We start from the raw sequence: 8958 nt of genomic DNA on the forward strand, positions 1-8958 counted from the left end.
ATGAGAAGAAGAATGAAAAGAAGAATGAAAAGAAGAATGAAAAGAAGAATGAGAAGAAGAATGAGAAGAAGAATGAAAAGAATGAAAAGAAGAATGAGAAGAATGAAAAGAAGAAGAAGAATGAAAAGAAGAATGAGAAGAATGAAAAGAAGAAGAAGAATGAAAAGAAGAATGAAAAGAAGAAGAAGAAGAATGAAAAGAAGAATGAAAAGAAGAAGAAGAAGAAGAAGAATGAAAAGAAGAAGAAGAAGAAGAAGAATGAAAAGAAGAAGAAGAAGAATGAAAAGAAGAAGAATGAAAAGAATGAAAAGAATGAAAAGAAGAAGAAGAATGAAAAGAAGAAGAAGAAGAATGAAAAGAAGAATGAAAAGAAGAAGAATGAAAAGAAGAATGAAAAGAAGAAGAAGAAGAAGAATGAAAAGAAGAAGAATGAAAAGAAGAATGAAAAGAATGAAAAGAAGAAGAATGAAAAGAAGAATGAAAAGAAGAAGAAGAAGAATGAAAAGAAGAATGAAAAGAAGAAGAAGAAGAAGAATGAAAAGAAGAAGAAGAAGAAGAATGAAAAGAAGAAGAAGAAGAAGAAGAATGAAAAGAAGAAGAAGAAGAAGAATGAAAAGAAGAAGAAGAAGAAGAAGAATGAAAAGAAGAAGAAGAATGAAAAGAAGAAGAATTCCAGTACAGCAAAAAGTGTATCTGCAGAGAGCTCCGCTATTTCTGACAGTTCTCTGACAGTTCCTTCACATTTACAGCGGTTGAAACATTGTATCTATTTATTTCCGAATAAAAACATCTGTATCCTAAATGGAAACAAATAGATACAATGTTTCAACCGCTGTAAATGTGAAGTTACTGTCAGAGAACTGTCAGAAATAGCGGAGCTCTCTGCAGTGACACTTTTTGCCGGCTGATCGGGGAAAATTCGATTCGTGCATCCGAAGTTTGCTAAAATTCGGATTTGATGTGAATCGAATTTTTCCTAATATTCAAAACGAATTCCACTTCGCCAAGTTCGATTCGCTCATCTCTAGTGATGATGATGATGACCCTGAAGTATTTTTGACCACTTTTGAAAAGGCTGCTGAAAGTAAAGTTGGCTTAAAGAACAATGGGATGAGCTAATGCCCTCATTAATATCTGGGGAGGCTGGGGAATCCCAAAAGACCTACTGTGACATGGAACCTACTAAAGCAAGGAACTACAGTATAGTTGCCTTCTAGCAGAAACATTGGTGCATTTGGGTATAACACTGGCTGGGTGGGCTCAGTGTGCTTAAAAACACACAGACCACAGATGTATGACATCATGCACTTGACCAGGAAGTGATTGCAGTCAAAGGCTTTATCAGGACCACAAATTGTGGTCAATTACTTATTGCTGAGATCCCTTCCTTCTGCTATTAAAAAAAATAAATGAGCTATGAAGATCTGGAAACAACAGAAAAACACGTGGACCTGGTTGAAAGGTACCTAGTTGTTGAGAACCTAACCTCCTCTCTCAAAGATTTATGAACTCTCCACCCAAGGACCAGACCATCCTCAGTTATGGGTAAGATTGTATCAAGGGATGAGGCTGTAGAAAGTGATAAAGGGGTAATTAACTATTACTACTGCTGTATTTGAAAAATAAAAGAATGGTGGATGCCTATTTCTGCAGTGGGGCTTATATAACTCCAGAAATAGCCCTTGGGTGGCAAGTGTACCTGTAAATTTCTGTGAACTGAACTGTCTTCCCCTAACTCCAGATTTTAACCCTATCGCCACCCCTCACTTGTATATGTTGGCTCTATCCTGTGTCTGCATTGACTATATATTAACCCATTAATCTTCTTCCTATTATATGTGACCTGTACATTAACCTCTTCATCTCCACATTGTTTTTGCACCAATCGAAGACCCTGTTCAAGTGTTTGGCTTTCTGGTATCAGATTGGGTCTGGAAAACCCATTACCGCAGGTAAACTGAGAGTATCCACCTTTTTGGTGATCTCACATTTGATCTGTCACAGAATCTGTCCTCATAGCTGAGCACCTCCATGCCTCTTATCAGTTTGATTGCCTTTCTCTGCACTTTCTCCAGTTCCAGAATCTTTTTTGTGAACTGGTGCCCAAAACTGAATTGCACATCCCAGATGAGTTCTTACTAATAATTTGTACAGGGGCAAAATTATATCTATCTCTGCAGTCCATACCTCTTTTAATACAAAAAAGGAAAATGCAGCTTGGCATTGCATGCCACTATTAAGCTTATGATCTACCAGAATACTCCTTCTCCACCATTGACTCCCCCAGTTGTAATCCCCCCCCCCCAGTATGTAAGATGCATAATAAGAAGAGAGAAGACGCTTCTAAGTACAGTTTGTAACATGATTTATTATGCACAAAGGATTAAAACACTTACTAGAATAAAGTAAAAAGCGAGCTTATCAGTTTCAAGTATAAGACACCATGATGACCTCCTGTGAGAGCTGTAATCCTCTAGAGCTGCAACCGACCACAGGTGCGGAGCGGTGGATGGCCGACAGGAGCTTCCGGAGCCAGCCTGGAATGCAACCAGAAGTGATGTCCCCCTTGACGTCCAGCTTCCTGGTGGCCATCCCCCACTCCCCACCACTGGTCAGTTGCTGCTTTTAGAGGATTTGCTTAAAATGTTTTTTTCTCTAGTCGTCTTCAAGGACTGCACACCTGAGAGATGACTAGTTCCACCTGACAGGAAACACAAAGGGTTTAAATTCCCTGCCCTTCCCTCCACTCTCAGTTTTTGATTGTGTTTCCCTGGCAGCCAAACATTTTTTTTTCTGGGGCCGGAAGGCCCCCCTGGGGGGTTAAGCAGCTGAGCCGGGGAGGGCATGCTGTGTAGCCGGGGTCCCTCACCCACTTCAGGGGTCCTAGTCTGTAGGAGCTTCCCAGGCACAGGGGAGGTGTGCCTAGCATTCCTCCAGGCTTCTTCATGGCAGCGGGGAGGCTTGACCAGGAAAGGACCGGGCCGTGAGACTTTTACCTCGTGGTGCATTGGCTGCCGGTCGGTAATGTACAGAGAGCGCAGCGAGATGGAGTCTGCCGTCAACTCTGTGCTTTTTTGCTGGTGCAAACAGAGATGTTAGCTTCTTTTACAATCCTTTAAGACATCTTTGACATCCATGGAGGTGGATACACGATCCTCTAGCGAAGGTTCTTATTCCCAGGAGGAGACTTGGATGGGGAAGCAGTGGAGGGAGTCTGGGACCCTCATCTTCTCAGGTCACAGAGGAGGAAGACTTAGAGGAGGCTGAGATCGCTGACCAAAGCTTCCTGGAAGATTTAGAAGGTGCTAGCTAGGCTAGCAACGAAGCCAGATCGGGTAGACCCCTTTTTTGTGATGGAGCATATGGAGGGGCTCCTAAGTGCTATTAATGCCTCAGAGGACATCCCAGAACCACCAAAGCAGGTCTCAGCCCAAGATGAGACGTACAGGGGGTTGGTTAGATCTCCGGCTAGGGTGCTACCCGTGCATCAAACTCTCAAAGGTATTGTTTTGAGAGAGTGGAAGGATCCCGAGAGGTTTTAAAATGAAAAACCTGGAAGAGGCAGTACCCCTTTGGGGAAGAGGAGGAAGATAAATTCTTCAAGGCTCTTAAATTAGACGCGTTATCGCAAGTGTCAAAAAAAATAAAAAATCTGACCTCTCCTTTGAGAATGCAGGTAACATCAGGGATCAGATGGACCATAGGTCTGAGATGCTGCTGCGTAGAGCTTGGGATGCCAATGCAGCTACTATGGCCCCAGCCCTGGCATCCACCTGCATCACTAGGAATACTAATGCTTGAATACATAGAGTTAATTGATCACATCTCTTAGGATACCAAGAAAAAAGGGGAAGCCCAGATAGAAGAGGTGTTAGAATGCCTGGAGTTGGTCAGTAAGGAAGTCGCCTACTTAGCAGGCACTGCTGTAGAGATGGTCAGGACATCAGCTAAAGCCGGCAGCGCTACTCAACCCAGCTTGGAGGGCAGTGTGGTTTAAGGCCTGGGAGGGCAATCAGACTTCAAAAGCCAAACTCTGTGGTCTTCTCTTTGAGGGTTCCTTACTGTTTGGTTCAGGGCTGGACCAGGTGTTGTTGAGGTCTGCCGAATAGGGGAAAAAGTTCCCTGTCAAAGCCAAAAAGCATAAGTGGAAGAAGTTGTTTTTTTTCCTAGCCCCCCCCCCCCCTTTAATCAGGGTCAGCAAATATTTAGGAAGGACTCACCCACGAAATGGCCTCAAAACCACCAGTAAGGACCTCAAATGACATAGGTCTCCAGGGTGGGCGGAAGGCTGTCCAGGTTCCTCCAGCAATGGGGCAGGTTCATCTGCAGTTGATAAGGTAAGGGTACCAGGTGGATCTCTCCTCACTCCCCTCTCATACCTTTGTTTTCACTCACTCCCCCCAGAGACAGGACAAGGGCAGAGGGCCTCTTGGGAGGGATCAGGAATTTAGCAGAACAGAAGGTGATTGTCCCGGTGCTAGCGGATCAGCTTTTTGGGGGGTTTTATTCCCACATCGTTGTGGTCCCAAAGCCCTCAAGGAAATTCCGCTTGATCATAAACCTAAGAAAGTTGAACAATTCCCTGCAATACAAAAAGTTCCATACGGAAAGTATTTACAGTGTACGGAAACATCTGCTCAAGGGAGTGTTTATGGCCACTGTGGACCTCAGCGACACCTGCCTTCATGTTCCCATTGCCCAGAAATACCAAGCCTTCTTGCGGTTTACCACTGTCATGGAACAGGGGATAGGTCATTGGCAGTTTACCTGGTGCCTTCCCTGAAAGCAAATATTTCAAGTCAAGACTGAAGTCTTCTTCGGTGAGTAATGTATTATTTGCCATGCATTCAGTGCAAGACCGCTTTGGGGGAGTGGAATCCATGTGTTATTGGGAGATAAGGTCATCTCTTTGATCTGGGCATAAGTGATTTCCAGAGATTTAGTATGCCTGTGACCCTTGGGGGGGAGAGAATGTGTTGGATAAAAACTTGTGGACTGGGTGTGAAGTGATTTGTGCAAGGAATCTCCTGGATTTATTTACACATTTATAAAAAAAGACAGCTGCTGTGCAGCAATTTCAACCTTTCACCTTAGTCAATATTGGGTGGGAGGAACTTCTGACACAAGTCAGAAGCTACACCCCAAAAAGTGATTGAAAGGAGGAAGTTACAGGGAATGAATTGTGTGGAGCTAAGGGTGTCAAGCACAGGACTTCCCATTCCCAGCAGGGGAAGAGGAGTATGCACTAATAGGAGTGGGTGGCTAACTACAGGTGCAAACAGAGGCTGACCGGTATTCCAGGAAAATTCACCAATTAAGTTAGGTAAATAGCATCGGGGACATAAATGTTTGCAAAATGGCTACAGTTACAATGGGGAAACATTATATAACATCTGGATTCAGTGCCACAATGCATAACAAGGAGAGCACGTTAGGCTGCAAGAAGAGCAAAACAAATAAACTACAAATGTAGCAGGGATCTCCGAGCAGCCCTCACCAGAATCAACAGCATGGCAACACAACTAGTGGCCAACCCCCTCAGACAGCCATAATTGAGATGTTTGGCATTTCCCATAAAAGCATATGCCATGGATATGAAAGGTAAAGGCAGTAAATACCCACAGTTGTCAGGGGAACCAACACAACAGCCGAGCAGCTAAAAGGGGTGCTCTGTGGCCATGGAGGTTTTTTGCTTTCTGATAAAGATGATTTACAAATCAGCCGAATTCTTACATTGCCTTGCCGGGGGGAAAACACTGCATTAAGTAGCAGGGCACTAGCAAGGCAAAATGGTAGAGAGTAGAAGTTGAAGCGAAGAGGCTGAGGCCACAGACTCCTGCTATGGTGCGAATCTCCCAGGGAAGCAATTTATGGGAGGCAAAGGAAGAGTCATACCATGGAGAACAACAAACTGAAATGCATCCTGGGCAGACAACAAATAAACAGGAGCAGCAGAATTAGTATGTGAATTCACATACTATACAAAAATAGAATAAAAAATACATGCTGGCAGCAGAGAAAACATTTAAAAAATGTGTCTCCTGAACATAAGAGCATATACAGATAACAATGATACAGCATAGGACATTATATATGAGTGAGTAGAATACAGCAATTAGAAGGTGAGATGAGAAATCAGACCCCGGAGGGAGGTGGGTGAGACAAGCAGTATAGTCCCAGCTCTGGGGCACATAACGTTAGAAAGGAAAGGCCAAGATATCCTAGGGAGGTAGCTGAGTACACATGGCAAAACTGGAAATTATGCTCTCGAAGTATGGAGCCCAGAGATGCTGGGGGGGGAGAGGGGATAAGATGCAGTGGTCTCCCACCTGAAGTACACTACAGGCATCACAGAAAAAGAATTGCAGCCAGTTACTCATGATTACTGGCCACTTCAGCTGTTGTGGTCGAGATTCAGAGTTCGTGTTCCCTTGGCAGAAGGAGAGCATAGAAGCTCCAGAAGGTGACGGACCTGGAGTGCCGCCAGTCTTGTGGCAGACCTGCAGAGACCATGTGGGTGTTGTCCTCTTCATGGAGTTCTAGCCAGTCAGGCACCTCAGTGGGTTTGGTGCCTTGGAAACCAAAGCGTGCAGGTAGCTGGTCTGGGAAATGTAGCTGAAAGACAGCACCTTCCTTACGTACTGAAATATGAAAGGGATGGCCCCACCTAAGAAGCGCTCCATGAATGCAATTGTAATCTAGAAGGAGTTTTGCTGCCCATCTTTTGGAGTGTATGGTCCTGTCGGAGGGTTACTTGAGTCCCTCCAGACAGGCACAGTGCATCATCTATTCTTAATTCAATAGAGTCCATAGGTGGTTTACTGAGAAGCTTGTTTGGGATTGCCATCATTGCTGCTCACAAATTGTTTCCGGAGGTCGCTTCAGGAAGGTCACGAGTGTGAATATTGTTCCTCCTGGAATGGTTTTCAACACCCCCAGCCTTAGAGAAGTGAGAGCCCACTGGCAGTGTTCTAGAGTGCACTTGACAACATTCAGTCAAGAAGAGAGAAGCACAGAGGTGGCAGGAAAGTCATCAACTTTGGCAGCCTTGTCCAAAACCTGTTGTCTCAGAGTGTCTACCTCCATTTTCATTGCTTCCTTGATCTCCATAGCCAAGAGGGTTAGGGCAACTTTAGTGGAGAGGGACCTAAGTAAAGACTGCAGGTCTGGAACCACTACTACCAGGACTGCTGCCATTTGTTGTGTTTTGTGTCCTCTAATTTATCTGGAGGAGAGGGAGATGGCCATGCGGAAGTAGGTATAGGTATGGGGGACCTCTGGTCCTTTTGTGAGCAAGATGGGGACTTTTTAGCTGCAATTGCAGTGAGGTCTTTGCATTATGCTGACTTAGAGATTGCCGTAGACGAATCTATGCTCAGTGAGGGACTGGGAGAGGTGGAAAGGATAAAGAGCATGAAGTAATCCAACAGATCTTGTTGAAGAAGGGGTCTGGAGGGATTTTTATGTTTCCCCCACTCCGACATAGAGAAGAATGCACCATGTAGTTCAGTGAAAATTGGTGAAAATCCCAGTTAGCTTGGAAGCTCAGCTTTCCTCCATAGTCAGGACAAGCACCCATCAAAATAAGCTTTAAGGTGAAATTTTGTCTAAAGTCATTTATTTTGCATATTTACCGCGGCACCAGAAGGGGTTGTCCACTTTCCCCATTGCTCTTTGCATTGGCGATTGAACCCTTAGCTATCGGGATCCGTTCCCATCCCAAAATCCATGTTGTCCCTTGTGGACAACAGGAACATAAATGTGCCCTATTTGCTGACAACGTTCTTATGTATATTACCTCCCTTTTGATCACCATACCTAATTTACTGTTTCTTCTGTGTCAATACTCTGCTCTTTCTGGGCTTTCCTTAAACTCCCAAAAAAATGACAGCCCTTATAGTTTTACACCTGCTTCTGTGGAACAGCAGCTCAGGACTACTTCAATGGGCAAGCAACTCTTTGCCCTATTTAGGAATCCACTTAACAGCTTCAGGCGAGACCCTCTATCAGGCTAACTACCCCCCCCCCCCTTTCAAAAACTTAAGAGATGATCTTTGCCGTTGGACTGACTACTCCCTGTCCTGGTTTGGCAGAATCAACTCAATTATAATGACGTTTGTGCCCTGATTACTATATTATTTTAGAACCTTACCGATACCAATTCTAAGATGGTGGGTGCAGCATTTACAAGCTGAGGTTATCCGCTTTGTTTGGAACAATAGAAGACCACGGATGAACCAAAAGACATTATATGCCTCCAAACTGCGAGGTGGGATTGGCCTTCCTAATCTTCAAGCTTATTTCCAAGCCACTCAAATTGTCCAACTGGCCTACACCACTGGTAAGGGACCTACCTCTCTCCGAGTTTCTATTGAAGCTCTCTCCTGCCACCCCTGAGCAATCGGCTCTTTACTTTGGCTTCCTAATCGATCGCGTCCTCCTATAGTATGCCCCACTCTGTTGCATTCTTTGACAGTCTGGGACAGAGTGTGCAATCACAAATCATTAGCATCTCCACACATGCCCTTGGCTCCATTTTTTTTTTGTAACCCTGAATTTGTACCTGGTTTAGTACCTGCCCTATTTCAATGGTTGATCAATAAAGGACTGTTGCAGATAGGAGACTACCTTAAGGGTGATCGAATACACTCTTTGCAGCATTTCAAAGATAAGTTGAAAATGCCCTCTATCGAACTCATCAGATACAATCAGATTGTCTCATTTATCTGCTCGAAGCTTACTTTATTGGATGAACCACCCTTACTCACCAGTTTTGAACTTTCCTGTCAGAATAGGGATTTCCCCATAGGCCATGTCTCCACAGTGTATGCTCGCCTCACTGATCCGAACCATTGATCCTTATATGTATCAATGGGAACAGTAGCTGAATGTCAATTTGGACATCTGGTTGGCAAGATTATTGCCCTGGCATTTGCTAAAGTTTCCATGAATACTACT

This window comes from Staurois parvus, unplaced genomic scaffold (genome assembly GCF_062004578.1).
Source record: "Staurois parvus isolate SC_StPar_1 unplaced genomic scaffold, SC_StPar_1.0 ptg000277l, whole genome shotgun sequence".
Taxonomy (NCBI): Eukaryota; Metazoa; Chordata; class Amphibia; order Anura; family Ranidae; genus Staurois; species Staurois parvus.